Here is a 15,668-nt window from a genome sequence, read left to right on the forward strand (position 1 = left end):
TTGTCTGTGACTATGCTTTCAACGATGTGTTTAATTGTCACATTAAAAAAGTCCATATACAATAAAAATACAGTAAAAATACAAAACAAAACACCCTACAGTATACAAATATAACAGTATATGTGATGAACAATTCCATAAAATGTGTTTGAAGATGCATTTTCTTTCATTTTCGGTACCCACAATATGCTTTTGAGAGGCCACTGGGCAGTATGTATACACTTAAAATAAACCATGTAATTGTTCTAATAAGAAATCCTGTAGTGAGTTCAATTCAAATTGGGTTTAACAACTTAGTAATATAAATGTGTAGACAAAGTTACAGAAAATGCATCTTACTGTTTTCTATCTTCTACAATGTTAAATTTTTTTTGGTGTTCATACCTTTAAAAAAATAAAAACCAGCAAAATACTTAAGTAATGTGTACATTTAAAGTTTTGGTGGTGGTTTCTATTTTAAAGAATCAAGTTCCTTATAATTTGCCTCAAGTTCTGGAGGAAATGCTTACAGGAACTAGCTAATAAAAACCAAGAGAAGAACATTCAAAATACTGATTTACTTTGGTAGCAAATGGCTGTTCTTTGAAGACTAATGAAGGTAGACAAGACCATTAAAGTGAAATGAACTATTTCAAATACTTAATACTTCACATAGAAGTTTTTTTAAAAAATTATTTTTTGTAAAAGAGGTAAGCATCTGTATCCACTGATAGCAATGCAATACCTAATAATATAACAAAACAAATGCCCATAAGGAAAAAACCCTCTATTTTAATTTTATCTAAATTTACTTTCAGTCAATAGTTCAGTGACATTTTCCTTTCAATACAATACTCTCCCTTTCTCTACAAGGCTGTTCCTGGAAGCCAGACAGTTTAGGTAATGAGGGAGTTAATTTAGGAGTAACTGCTTACAGTTTTAAATAGACAGTAATTTTTTGCTTCCTCTTAATGTGGTAATAGTTGTGTCTAAAAAAATATGCAATTCTTAAAAATGTACCATTTCTGATTTCTTTATTATCTGTAACCTTTGGAAATGAATCACGTGAAACTACAAAATTAGCAAGTGTCTTGGAATCTGTATATAAAACATAAATTACCTCTAATTTCAAACTCTCACTTATTAGTGTACCATTCAATCTCAAAAAAACAACAAAAAAAATAAAAATAAAAATAAAAAGTGGCTCCAAAGATAGTCTTATACCATTCTTTCAAAAAGGAAGCTGTTCCTTTTAACTTTACACCCACCCCACACCCCAATTCAAAACACATCATTTAATTGTCTTGGTCATGGACATTTCCAAGATGAGATTTTATATTTCATTCCCATAGCTTCTGGTTGTCAGAAAACCCATGCTTTCCTTTACTGAAAGAGTTTGGTCCTGCTGATGTTGGTGTATCCCTTCCAATATTCTTCATCCTCATCTTTGCTTCTGGAGGCATTTCCTCTGGTTCACTATCTTCATGTTCATTAAAAGCTGTTGCTACTGAAAGGGTTTTTGGAGTAAGAGTTGGAACAGTTTCTTTAGGCTTACTGGATCCAAATTTGATGGATATAGCTGATGCTTTCTTTGTTGTCTGACTACCTATGGCAAATCCAAACTTGGAGATCTTTGTAGGCTTTTGTTGGGAGGTCTGCAGCTTCTTCTTCAGCTGATCACTTCTCAGCGCTGCGACTGGAACTTTCCCCTCCACTACTGCGGCGGCTCCAGCTCGCTTTGGCTTCTCAGGCTTCTCCTCTCCCGCCTTTCCGTCCGCCGTTTTCCGCGCTGCAGCCTCCCTCCATGTATATTTATTTCTTGGGATCCTTCATTACATAACACCTCTTGGCCTAAAAGTTTCAGTTGCCTTATAGTCTCATATACTAATACTGTTTATTTTGACCAGAGGGAACACTAATTCTTGTTTTGGCTTCACTTTTCAATGCTACACATCGGAAAGTGTTTCCAGGTGAAAACCAGGCTTGGTGTAGAGTTAACATGGTTTTCTCTTATCTCATGGATTACAGCCTTATGATGCATGTTGTTAATGCCTGGAAGTAGTTGCTTCTTACATTTTTGTGAAGCTTAATGGTTGTTTAAAGAGATAGAGTTAAGTCTGGTACCCATAACTCATAACACAGTCCAAACTAAAAGTCTCACCAAAGCTTTGTGAGTTAGATTATAGTGATGAAAACATGTACTGGCTAATTTTATGTATCATTTTATGTTTCATGTATGGCTAATTTTATGTATCAAGTTAATTGGGATACAGGGTATCCAGATTAAACATTATTTCTGAATGTGTCTGTGAGAATGTTTCCGGATGAGATTAGCATTTGAATTGGTGGACCAACTAAAGCAGATGGCCCACCTGAAGGATGATAGGCATCATCCAATTTGTTGAGGACCTAAGTAGAAGAACAACAACAATTCCAGAGAAGAAGAGGGACTTCACTCTATCTGTTTGACTGATTCAGCTGAGATACAGTCTTTTGCCCTTGACTGGGACATATACTACTGATCCTCTGGTTCTCAGAACTGTAGCACTGGCTTTACTGGAACTGCAGCTTGCAAATAGCAGATTGTGGAACTTTGTAATCTTCATAATTGCATGAGCCAATTCCTTATAATAAACTTCACATATATTATGTATTTATATATAATTATAATTATATATGTATATATCTCCTGTGGGTTCTGTTTCTCTGAAGAACCCAGACTAATACAAAAAAGCACTAATAGGTGCAGCTGAACTGATAATAGGCTAGATCTGTCATATGTGATATATCATGTATCTATAGACAGACACTATTAACACATCATCTAATGAAAAGTCTAATAAAATTTTATAGTTGTATTGGGGAATATAAATAATATGCTAAGCTTATCCACAGCCAACTCTAATGTAGGATAAAACATGATTATATTGATGATGTAATCACAGGCATTGGTAATATTACTGTGGTTTGTAATTTTGGTTTGACCTAGCTTTAAATTCATTGATCTTTTCTTCTTCAGTGTTCAGTCTTCTGTTAAGTACATCCAGTGGGGGCCCTGGGATTTAGCTCAGTGGCACCATGCCTACCTTGAAAGCACAAGGTCTTGAGTTCAATCCCTGGTACCAAAAAAAAGTATATCCAATGAATTTTTTATTTCATACACTGTATTTCTCAGTTTTAGAAATTCTATTTTTTCTTTAAGTCTTCATGTTTTGTCAAGATATCCTCTTTGCTCATACTACTATGGTTTGTTTTTAAAGGAACTACACAATTTTGTTGAGAATATAAATAATGTATTTTTTTCCTATCCAAACTTGTGGGTTATCTAGATCTACAATGTTAATAGTAGTTATCTTTTAGCCTCTTTAATAAGTGGTGCTGGAAAAATGCTTTCTACACCCTGAAGACCAAAACCATGTCTTTCACCATGCACTAAACTAAAATACAAGTGGATCAAAGGTCTAAATATTAAAATGGAAACACTAATTCTGCTGGAAAAGGGAATAGGTAAAACTCTTTTTAAAATTTTATTTTATTTGTACATTTTAGGTATACAATATAATGACATTCATCGTTGGAAATTTGCACCTTTACATAATCTTTCTTGGTTCTTATTTTTTCCCCATTCCCCTGCCCTCCCTTCAACCCCTCCATCCCTTTCTATTTATAAAGATTTTGTTTCCATTTTTTCATTTTCTCATATTAATTCCATTCCCTTCTTTCCTTTCCCCACCCCTCCCACTTCCCCTTTGCCTCTTTTCTTCTGATTTCACATTATCTATTATACCTTTTAGTCTTTATTTACACTTTCAGTTTCTCACACTAGAGAAACTATTTGGTATTTATACATGTGTGTCCTATTTATTTCACTTAAGAGTATCACCTTAATGTGCATCCATTTAGCTATAAATGTCTCTAATTTCTCATTTTTTATGGCTGAGTAGCCATTTTATAAAAAACATACATTTTCTTTATCCAGTCTCCAGCTATTCCCCTGCTGGGTATCTTCCCCAAAGAATTAAAAGAATCATACCACAGTGATATATGTGCACCCATGTTCATAGCAGCACAATTTGTAATAGCTAAAACTTGGAAACAGCCCAAATGCCCATCAACAGGAATAGGTAGAACTCTTGAGGACATAGGGGTAGGCAAAGAGTTCATGAACAAAACCCAGACTGCATGGGAGGTAATACAAAGAATCAACAACTGGGATCTCATCCTACTAAAAAGATTTCGCACCACAAAAGAAATCATCAACAGAGTGAAGAGTCAGTCCACACAGTAGGAAAAAATTTTTAGCCAGTAGTCCCTCAGATAAAGGACTAATATCTAGAACATGCAAAGAATTGAAAAAAATCAGATCCCCCAAATTTAAAGACCCAATCCAAAAATGGGCATCTGAAATGAACAGACGCTTCTCAGATGAAGAAATAGAAATGGCAAATAAATAAATGAAAAAATGTTCAACATTACTGGTGATCTGAGAGATGCAAATGAAAACAATGCTAAGTTTCCACCTCACCCCAGAAAGAATAGCTAATATCAAGAAATCAACCAACAACAAATGCTGGTGGAGGTGTGAGGAAAAAGAACCCTGCTTCACTGTTGGTGGGAGTGAAGACTGGCGCAACCACTGTGGAAATTCCTTAATAAGTTAGGGTTAGCAGGCCCATTTGACCCTTCTGGATATCTTTCCCCCAAAATTAAAAGCATCACACCACAATGATATATGTGCACCCATGTTTATAGTGACACAGTTTGTAATAGCTAAATCTTGGAAACAGCCCAAATGTCCATCAGCCAATGAATGGATAAAAAAGATGTGGTTTTTTTTTTTTTTTAATGCAATGGAATACTACTCAGCCATAAAGAAAGATAAATTAGAGACATTTAGAGTTAAATGTATGCACCTAGAGACCATACTCTTAAGTGAAATAAATCAGACATACATGTAAATATTGCATTGTCTCTCCAGCGTGAGAAATTGAAAGGGTAAATAAGGACCAAAATGTATAATAGATAATATGAAATAGGAAGAAATTGTTCAAAAGAAAAGGGAAATGGAAAGGGGGGGAGGGGGAAAAGAAGGAGGGGAGAAAAAAAGAAAAGAAGAAAAAAATGAAAACAAAGCTTTTGTAAATGAGGAGGGGCATTCCAGGGAGGGGAGGGGATTGAGAAAAAAAGAGGAATCAAGATATACTACGTACAGGTTCAAATTTTCTTTGATGAATGTGATCCTTAAGTATATTTAAATTGTACCAATAAAATTAATTAAAATAATAATAGTTATCTTTGAATGGAGATTATGAGGGATTCTTATTTTCTTCTCTGTTCTTTTTAAGAAACATTTCTTTTATTTTTATTTTTTTTATTTTGGTACCAGGGGATCAAACTCGGGACCTTGCACTTGTGAGGCAGGTGCCGGAACCACTGAGCTAAATCCCCAAGAAACATTTCTTCAATGAGTATGTATTACTCCATGGAACTTAAAATATACAGACATTTAAGTGGCATATAAAGAAAATATATTCTTTTTTTTATTTGTTTGTTTTTTTGGGGGTACTGAGGATCAAACTCAGGACCTTGCACTTGGGAGGCAGGTGCTGGAACCACTGAGCTAAACCCCCAGCCCAAGAGAATATAATATTCTTTTTAATGTATAACTTTTAGAAATGCTTAACATTATATTTATTATATTTCAGTTAGGGTGAAATGATTAAGCAGATATTTTAAAATGATGTTTTCTTAATGATAGAAAATGTACAAAAAGCAATATGATTGTATCAATATTTATTATAAATGTTTTCTCAATTTTAACTTGTTTGTTCTATAAATAAATCTGTTTCATATACAGATAAATCATTTCTTTTTCAAGATGACAACTCATATGAGTAGTGTAATTATAAACATTTAATGATATATCTGAATCTTATTAGTCTAATACATTTTATTTTTAAATTTTGGAATTCACAATAATTATGTCTTATCACTGAGAGAAGATAGTTCTTTGATTATTCATTATACTTAACTGCAAATATCTAATCAGACTATTAAATGGTAGAAGTTACTTCATGGGAATAAGTTAAACTCTTGGAAAGTAAGCATCTTTCTCCTTCAAGTCATTTATTAAATCACCATTATATGAACTAAGGTGATAGGTCATAGTTATTGAAATAAAAGATTCATATTGTATCTGTTTGTAATGGTGCTGGTCCTGGGCAATGTTATAGATAGAATAGACACTGAAGAAGGCAGTATTTCTAGATAGACCAAAAAAAAATCTTATTTTAAAACTACCCTATTTAAAAATTCAAAAACCACATGGTAAGTGAACCTTAAATGAGCCTCAACAGGACTCCAAAAAAGCAAGCAATCTTTTCTCTGAAGTGGAACTCTATAACTTGGATTTTGGGATCCAAAGGTCCCATCTGAAATGTAGGGGAAGCCTGCATGTCATTGCCCAGACACTGCCCTGAACAGGGGAAAAGCTGTTTGTCTTCCGGGTCTCCTGAGCATGACAGTGCATGACTGCACTGCCTCTGGGCAGTGGCATTAGCATGCTCCATAGTATATGGCTAAGTGACACTGCCATATCTTGGACCCATTAGGACATTTCTCTTCTACATCTAGCATAGTGTATGAAAGAAATACTTCATCTTCAGCCTGAACCCAGTGATTTGTAGTATGTTCAGTATTAATTGCTCACTATTCTGGGTACTCCATACCATGCGATCATTCACTATAAATGTGCCTGAAATATTTCCTTGTAGTGGCAACTGCTAAAATGAACAGATATTGCTTTTCATCATAACATGAATTATGTCCTAGAACCTCAGACATGAAAGGTGATGTGTGAAGTCACCTACATAAATAACAAGGGAAAGAGAGACCTTTATTTAGGAAATGTTTAGGTGAAACATGTAGCAGCTGTTGATGTAATTGTAGGAACCATAGACACTTGGCATCTACTAGAAGGAAGGTGTTTCAAGTCCTTCAGAAGTGCCATTTTGTTGTGGCTGGCTCACAGAAATGGTCAGGCCATGTACTCTCAGCTTGCATGGTAGGTTTATCCACCTCTGAAGCCCAGGATGGCCAAGAAGGCTGGTGGATTCCTGGGAGTTCACATCCTCTTCACATCATAATAAACAGCAAAGAAAAGTTGTATTCCTCTCTACTATACTCCTGCCACATGAAATTTTCAGAACTTTTGTCAGTATAAAAATTCCCAGAATCATGTTTGGACGCTTTGCCTTCATTTCCTTCCTCTCTGTTGGTCTTGTAACCTGAACAATCTCCTCTTTTTAGATTGATCACAAGAGAGGACATACTTTTAATTATCCAGACTCCTCATTTTGGAGGATTTGGTCACCCTCGTGCTTTGCTCTATCCAGATCTAAAAGGATGGTAAGGCAGAATTCTGCTTATCTCTTATCCAGTGTTTTATAATATGTGTCTTATTTCCTGAGTCATTTTGTCCAACCTCTTTCCTCTTATTTTTCTTCAGGACTAATCAATACTGAATTTTCCCTATTGCATAAGATAGAGCTTACCAAATTCCCTGGTTAAAGGGAGGCCTTGGTAAAAATACCAATCCTTTGGTTCAACTCAAGCTATAGAAAGAGAAGCTTCCTAGAGAGTTCCTGATTTTCTGTGTTAAATATTTGCTCAGGAAATGTGTACTATCAGACGATTTGGGAATGCTATATAGCCCTACCTACAGCATAAGATAAAAAGTCCCTCTCCAATATTCTCTACTGGTGGATCCTATAGCACTCTTTCACAAGAATGCAAAGGAAGCTAACTTCTAGCTTGGGAGAAAGGCTGGATTCATTATTTCCTCACACATATTTGCTCCCCATCTGCAACCTTCCCTGGAAGTTCTGGGGGCTACAAATACATATCCTGGAGGCTGTTGGGCAGGAAAAGTGCATGAAAGTAGGTGCTAGGCAAAAGAGCACGCCCGATGTGATTTTGCTCCTATATGTGAGGAAATTTATGGGCACCTCTGTGAGAATGCAGCCGGCTCTGAGTAGGGCTACAGGATAGATTTGATTTTTAGTCTCAGTTGATTTAGTTTGATATTTTGCAAAAATAGCTATTATATTTGTTTTAAAAATGAATAGAATTTTTAAAAAGAAAGATTTTTTTTTTGTTTTTTGCTCAATATTAGTGGGCTAAAATTTCTCCATCTTGAAGAAGCCAACGCAGTCATTTTCAACTAAAAGCAGAGCAGTTGGGTCCATGTCTCAGTGAGCTTTGTTGTTGTTGATTTTGTTTTTGGGGTTTTTCTTGAGACAGGGTCTTGCTAGGTAGTTCAGGCTATACTTGAACTTGCTGTGTAGCCCAGGCTGGCCTTGCACTTGCAGGACTCCTGCCTCAGCCTCCTGAGTGCTAGGATTACAGGTGTGCACTATCACTCCTAGTGAGTAAACTGAATTTGACCAATGTGTTCATTCTGCATTTAGTTCTTCTGGGCTATACAGGTGTGACTAGATTTCCTGGCACTTTTATTTCCTGTGCCCTTTTCAAGGACTGAGCACTGCCCCATCTCTTGGGAGAACCACCTAGGGATGAGGTGGGCCCAAGCTGGGTTGTGTGACTTGCCTACCCTTAAGCTCCTGGCTTACGTTTTAAAAAAAGCAAAAAAGTGAAACTGCATAAGAAAATCATCTTCCTGTTCTTCAGCATGAATAGCAAAGTGCTCTTTTAATTACAGCTGTTGCTACAATTTAAACGGAAAGTATTTTACATCCATTTTTCTCAAAATGCTCTAATCACAGTAGTGCTCATTTTGCCTTAATGTGGCAAATACATCCGACTACTTAATTTTCCTCCTTTTTGTAATACAGCACTTTACATTTAAGCATCCCAGGCTGCTCTTGTGTATTTCTAAAGTAGAAATAGACTGACTAACCTCCCTCAGTTATGCTGTGACTTAAAAAAAATTAAACTGTACTTTTAAATGACTTACTTCATTCACTCCAAATCAAATAATGGCTTTCAGTGTCTCCTGTATTTTAAATTTAGATGAAAATTAAATTCAACATGAACCACATTGGGTATGTAATAGTCATATATAATTGTAAGACAGTATTGTTTGAATGGATCATTTTCTCAGGGCCTACTGTTGTGGCTAAGTGAGTAACAGTAGGTTCTGCCAATCCTTATTAATGCATAGATAGCTTTTCTTGCTTTCAATCCCACACATAATTTTTTTCTGAGTGAGAGAGAGAAATGAGAAGAGAGGGAGTGAGGGAGAGAAAGAGGGAGAGGGAGAGGGAGAGAAAGAGATTCCTACTGGAATATTGTACTTTTCTCATAGGATGGATCTCCCCACATTGGTCCTAAAATATTAGCATATGAATTGTTCAAATAGTTTCTATAGTGTGTCCTGAGGGAATGCTTTTAAGTGCATTTTGAGTTTATCACTTTTCTCCAAGTTAAGCAGAATTATTGGTGGGTCCTTAAGTGATTACAGACCTTGTCCTCATTGAGGGTTGTCAAGAACATCATTTAAAAAACAACACGGGTAAGGAGCCAGAGCCTTGTAATGTGAAACTCAAACTCTGAAATCCTCTTCTGTTGTTCTCACATGCTGTCCTTGCCCAGATGTTCAACAAGTACGTGGGAAAAGCTGTTGAAAAGCAGAGTATTTCTTATATCAGTGCCACTCAGTCAATTCATTTTGTAGCTTTTGTCATAACCTTCAGGTTCATGACTGTTTTCCACTTTAATTAAAATTTATTTAATGCACACAGGCTATAATGAAAAGAAATTCACATTCTTGGATGCAGAAGTCAGCCCAGTGCTGAAGGAGACTTTTAACCAAGAATGAGGAAGACATTTGTTTTTGTATGTGTGTGTTCATTAGGAGTTTGGGAAAGTCTTATCATTTTCAGGGCTATGCCATTCTTATTTGAAAAATGAAGATGTTGTTGCTTATCTCACCCATATGGACTTTATTATTATTTATTTACCTGTACATCAAGCTAGATCACCCTCCCAACTTTTATTCCCCATAGCATTCTGCCACACAGTTATTTTAAAGACACCAAACAAGTATAAAGTGTTTTTAAAATGTCTATAGAATACAAGCATCACTTCAAATACATTTGACATAGATCGTTGTCAACTTTTTCAAGTTAGGATTCTTAAGTAGCTATTTTTTGGAAGTCATGAAATTACTCCCTGTCTTTCCTGAAGGGGAGAAATACTGCTCAGAGTTCATTAAAATCTAAATAGTTCATACAAATTCCTTATCACTTGGTTCTTTACATGGGCCTTGAAAAAGATAAGATTGATAAAGAATTTGTGGTAAAGTTTTTACTCTATAGTTTGGCTTAATTTTTTCTGGATTATATTTAAAAAGTTGCTAAGCAGGTAACAAATTCCTTAATTGTTGCAGGTTTTGCTTGCATTCAGGGGGCAGAGATGCCTATTTTTGTAAAACAGGACATAAATAAAGGATATAAATAAAATATCACTCCACTAAGGTTTGTTTTTCTCTTTTATCCTCTTCTGCTCTTTCCAAGGGTGTTGAAATCTGCTGAGATTTATTTTGATGAAGGTAAGTTGCTTCTAGTTATCAGGCAGTAAAGATGTTCTATTATTGTTTACTATTTCAGCAGCTCTGAAAAGTGCCATCTGAACACTTTTGCTTATAATAGGCAGAAATAATGAAAAGCCATTTTTGCTAGTGATGTTTTTACTTCTTCAGAAGGTGACAGATTTATTACTGACACCTAAGGTGGTTTTGAAAGATAAAGGGTCACAGAGCCATAACTGTGAGAGACTTTTGAGGTTTGATCTTGGGAGGAGTGAGTTAGTAGGTGGAGAATTTTCAGTATTGTAGACAGAGTTCAAGGTTCTGCCCGATAAGAGGATGTGCAAATGAAAGTCAGACCTTTGGATTGCTCTTCCACACATGCCTGCTTGTTAAATGCGGCCCATGCATTGCAGGGTCAAAACATGGCTTGGTTACACCCATGTATACCACAAACCCTGGACTAGCCAAGAGGAGACCTCCTTGGATCAGAGTCTGATGCTGGATCTTGAGAACTTTCTGGAACCCAACCAGAGGTGGATCAGTGATCATTGAGATAAAATTTCCAAGTGAACTCATTGTATGTAAATATATTCTTAAAGAACATGTAGACCTTAGGGATCTAAGTACAAATACAGCTCAGTTCTTGTGGTAGTGGTGGTATGAAAGTGAATATTTACAAAGTAATAGAGAAAGAAATTGAGGAGTGGACTAGCAAGAGGGAAACGATGATTTGGAAGTCATTTCATTTAGAGGAAGGAGGATTCACCCATGGGAGTTAAAGGACATGGATTTTGAACTTAATCTTGTGTGATGGGTCCAAGGAAAAAAAAGGCCAAATACATGAAGGTCTTTATATAAACAGCCAGATAGTAAACATCTTTGGCTTTGCAGGCCATATGGTTTCTGTCACAACTGTTCTACTCTGATGATATAATATGCAAGCAGCACAATAAATAAATGGTCATGGCTGTTTTCCAATAAAACTTTATTTAGCAAAACAGGCAGAGGGCCAGATTTGGTCTATGGTCCTTAGTTTCTTGTCTCCTGCTATTGAAAAACAATAGGCAAAGATACACTTCATCAAATATTAAGATGATCTCATTGTAGTACTTTTACCCATCTGTGGAGTTTTAATAACATGACCTCACAGCTTTATATACAGTACATGTGTATATGTATAAACCTGGGGGTGTGCATTAGAATAAACTGCTCATAGCCCTGCAGCACTTACAGCTTCCAGGCATATTGGCTCAGCCTCCAACCCCTACGCTTCCAACTCACTGCCTAAAGTTTTTTTCCTAGCTGCAAGAGCTGCTAGGCCATGGGCAGGAGGGTAGTTGGGCTAGGGCAATGATAGCTAACTTTTTAGAGCTTTCAGTGATACAAACAGCCCACTCTGGGTCTTGTGTCATAGGTTCATCACTACTGGGTTAGGGAATTAATATGACCCACTCCTCCAAGCTCTCAACCAATGATTGACAGGGGCGGAGCTGGGTGGGCGGGGATCACCCTCATCACAGCTATCTCTGAGTGCCTCAGTGAGATTAAGTCCAAATTCTTACAAGTGTCACTTGCTTCACAACACTTCATAATGGCTTCTTACCTTCTCTGCCTCACATATCCTCTTCACCTACAAGTTCATAGGCACTTCCTCCATCATTTTTTGTTCTCAAATTCTTGTACTGGCATTTGATTTTGGAGGAATGCCAATGAAGGCAGTAATTTAGATCTGGAGGGCATAAAATAAACTACATGTAAAAGCTTGAACACACCTTATTAACAGACACTGAGAAAACTTTCCTCTCAGCAGGACAGGAATAATAGAGGATATATAAGTATATAATATAATAATAGAGGATATTATTTGGGTGCAGAGAAACAATAATGAAAAACATTTTTCTAACAGTGGGGGAATTTATTTCTTTTTGGATCAGGTTCTCTTGCTAGCTCCTCCTGTGGCTGTAAATGGTGGTATCTGTTCTCACCTCAGCTCCCTGCACCCATTTCTTCTCCTCTCCCTTTTGGAGGTGTTGGGATGGACACAGCTGCACCACAGACTTCTTGAATGATCAGGATAGAAGGAATTTTGGAGGGAGAGGCTAGCTGAGATTGGGCTTGGAGGCTGAGATGGGATTGCAGGAGACCAGGCTGGAAATGTTGTAGAGAAGGCTGGATTCTGAATGTGAGTGGCCCTGAATGACTGACTGGAGAATTTGGATTTCATTTTGTGTCCAGCGTTAATAGGTGGACAGTTGTTGAAGAAGTGGCAAGGGTGCTCAGTAAGACTCACTATGTATTTACCGAAAACCTACAATATAGAAAGTATTGTGGATAGGTATATCAGTGCACAGCAAGGTGCTGAAAAGACATTTCCTTTATGAAACCATTCCTGATCCCTCTGAGAGAAAGTTCCCTTTCTCCTTTGTACCCACCCATTGCTTCCAAAATGATGACTCTAAAACTTGATTATTATGATTAAAACTCATTTATTATGAGCACTTGTTTCTACCCCTAAGACCTGTCTTACCTATACATCAAGCTTTGGCTACAGTTAGCCGTAATTAACATGCCCTCATTCTTTTTCTACAAATGATATTAGGTCAACCATTAGTACAATGAGCTCAGTCTTCAGGGGACAAAGTTATAATCTGCTGGTATGCATTCTGAGAGAGCTTGTTTCCTTAACCAAAATGCATTGACCATCATTCCTCTGATGCTTGAGCTTGGAGCCATTTAAGCACTGGTTAGTGAAGATACTTCTTTCTTCCTCCATCAGAAAAATATCAGAGTCACTGTTCTACTCCTTGATGTAGTGGTTCCCAACCATTTTGTTGAGTAAGAGGAACACCATTAAATATTTCATTGTGGAAATTCTCAATACACACAAAAGTATTAGATTCAACAATTGCCTTGAGTTTCTTATTTTATTTCTTCTATTTATTTTTTTCTTTTTTGCTTAACAACTTAAAAGTAAATCCCAGCCATCATCTCTTCTTTTAAGGGCAGAAAATTAGGTTAAAGATACATAGTTTTGGTGGGGCCACTGAATTTGAACATCTGTTCTTTTTTTTTAGAGTGCTGGGTTTAGTCTTTGAAGATTTGCCTGAAGGTTAAAGTATCATGAAAAATAAAACTACAGGTATAAACCTGCAGGTATTTTTTACCCCTTACAGCTTTGACCTTATTACTTCAAGCAATAAGTCTAACCCTTTTTCTTCAGTGTATTGAAACTAAAGAGTAAGTAGTTGATTCCTATGGTTCTTCCCACAAGTTTCAGCAGGGTGAGGCCAATTCACTGCTTGTTTTAGGCTTAAAATTCCCCCCGAAGAGCAGGGATGAAGGCTGGTGTGTAATTGAAATTGTTGGATATCATGTGCATAAGATGGGAGAGTGAATTGAATTTCATGGGCTTTTCTAAAGCTTTCTGTCTTAGCTCAAAATGCTGGCATTTTCTGGAAAGTTGGCTGTATGCTTATTGAGAAAGAGAGACTTCTTTTCAGTGCAGTGTGACATTTCTACAAAAATCAATGATTTAGAAACAGGCATCTGAAATGAAATGTGCAACTTCACTTTCCATTTGTTGGAAAGCCTGCTGCGCTAGTTTTGAAATCTTCATACATGTTTGGTATGCCTTCGGGGGCAAAAAATACATTGACTCTGCCCTTTGGAACATGTAACAAATATCTTTTGGAATGTGACAAAAAATAAAACAAGTGAGCCCTATATTTCCAAATTGATTTTTTAGGATTTACTTAATTTGTTGTTTACTTTGAGTACTAGTGTTTATTTTTCCTTTTATCTTGGAAGCTTTTCATCTTTATTAGATGAATCCAGAAGAAGGGATGGTAATGACTGGCTCAGCCCTATGGTATCCGTGTGTCAAGCTGAAACTTGTTCTTTGATTATTAGAGGTAATGAATCCTATAGGAGAATGATGATGTTTTAATTTGAATTATGAAAATTAAAGAAGCAAGGTATTAAATATTAACACAAGAGGGAGAGAGTCAGTGCCTTTTGAAGTCCAGCTCCTCCCCATCAAGATGCACAAGAATTTCTACATCTTCTTCAAACTTCTCAAACTGTAAAATGATTAACTTCTAAAGTTATTGATAAAGGAGAGAAATATAGGGAGGAGTATAGAAAGACTCTAATACAAAGTCAGTACAGGGCTAGCACTTAATTCCATCTCACTGTTACAAGAAGAGAGAATAATGCAGATTGAGGAGTGAGGCCATTTACATAATAACTTTCTAGCAACAGCTGTAAATGAACAATGTGAGGAGATGAATCAGTTCTCTGAGATACTACCCTACATTAGAGTTTAGGGAAAAGAGAAAGAGGAGGGCAACAATTGAATATCCGAGTCTCTGAATGCAGGTTATATCTATGTAATTCAAAACTAGGTCACTTGATCTTTGTCCCTCTGCAAAAGAGAAGCAATCTAGTGAGACTAAAACATTCACTTTCTGGGATGGACAGGGGGCCATCTCTGGAAACAGGTTGGTTAAGGCTGATATCAGTGAGATTTCTGGCTCACCTTGAACATCATTAACATCAAAATCCTCTTCCTTATCATCTTCATCATTGCTGCTAACATTTGTTGAGTTCTTTTTATGTTACTATATTTCCTCCAACCTGTATAGCCCTCTTGAAAAAGCAGATGTGATCATCTCCATGTTGAAGATGGCTCCATGCGAGGCATTGGTGGTAGTAGTTACCATAGCTGCCTTCCAAAGATGGCTCCATGTTTCTGAGACTCAAAGCAGGACAATTGGTCAACAACATCTAACGGTTAATTGAAGTAGTCATAATCCACTTTTATGGCCATGTACTGTGGCATGTTGCCCAGCACTGTGCTAGGAGCTTTGTGGATTGTCTGATGTTACTTTGCATTTCAAAGATGAGGAGACAGGACAGGGAGGCAGATAATCTGTCCAAGGTCATACAGGTGCCAAGAGGAAGAGCCCTAACTTGAAGTCAGGCAGTCCTTTCAGCAAGTGTGAGAATTAGGACTTGAAATTAAATACCTTGATGGAAAACATATCACTGCAATTCACTGGTCCAGGGCACATGCAGGGCAGATGTAACCAGGCCAGTGATCACATCACTTGTGTTTTTTTACAGCCACTTCAGTGAATGT

At 36.7% G+C, this 15,668-nt stretch overlaps 1 pseudogene; it reads right to left on the reverse strand.

The window, feature by feature from the left end:
• Nucleotides 1-987: 987 nt before the first annotated feature.
• On the reverse strand, nt 988-15,249 carry LOC147822406 (PEST proteolytic signal-containing nuclear protein pseudogene; annotated as a pseudogene).
• Nucleotides 15,250-15,668: the final 419 nt, after the last annotated feature.

The sequence above is a fragment of the Heterocephalus glaber genome, unplaced genomic scaffold (genome assembly GCF_053883595.1).
Source record: "Heterocephalus glaber isolate CG9 unplaced genomic scaffold, H.glaber_assembly_v1.0 deba00001624, whole genome shotgun sequence".
In the NCBI taxonomy this organism is placed as follows: Eukaryota; Metazoa; Chordata; class Mammalia; order Rodentia; family Bathyergidae; genus Heterocephalus; species Heterocephalus glaber.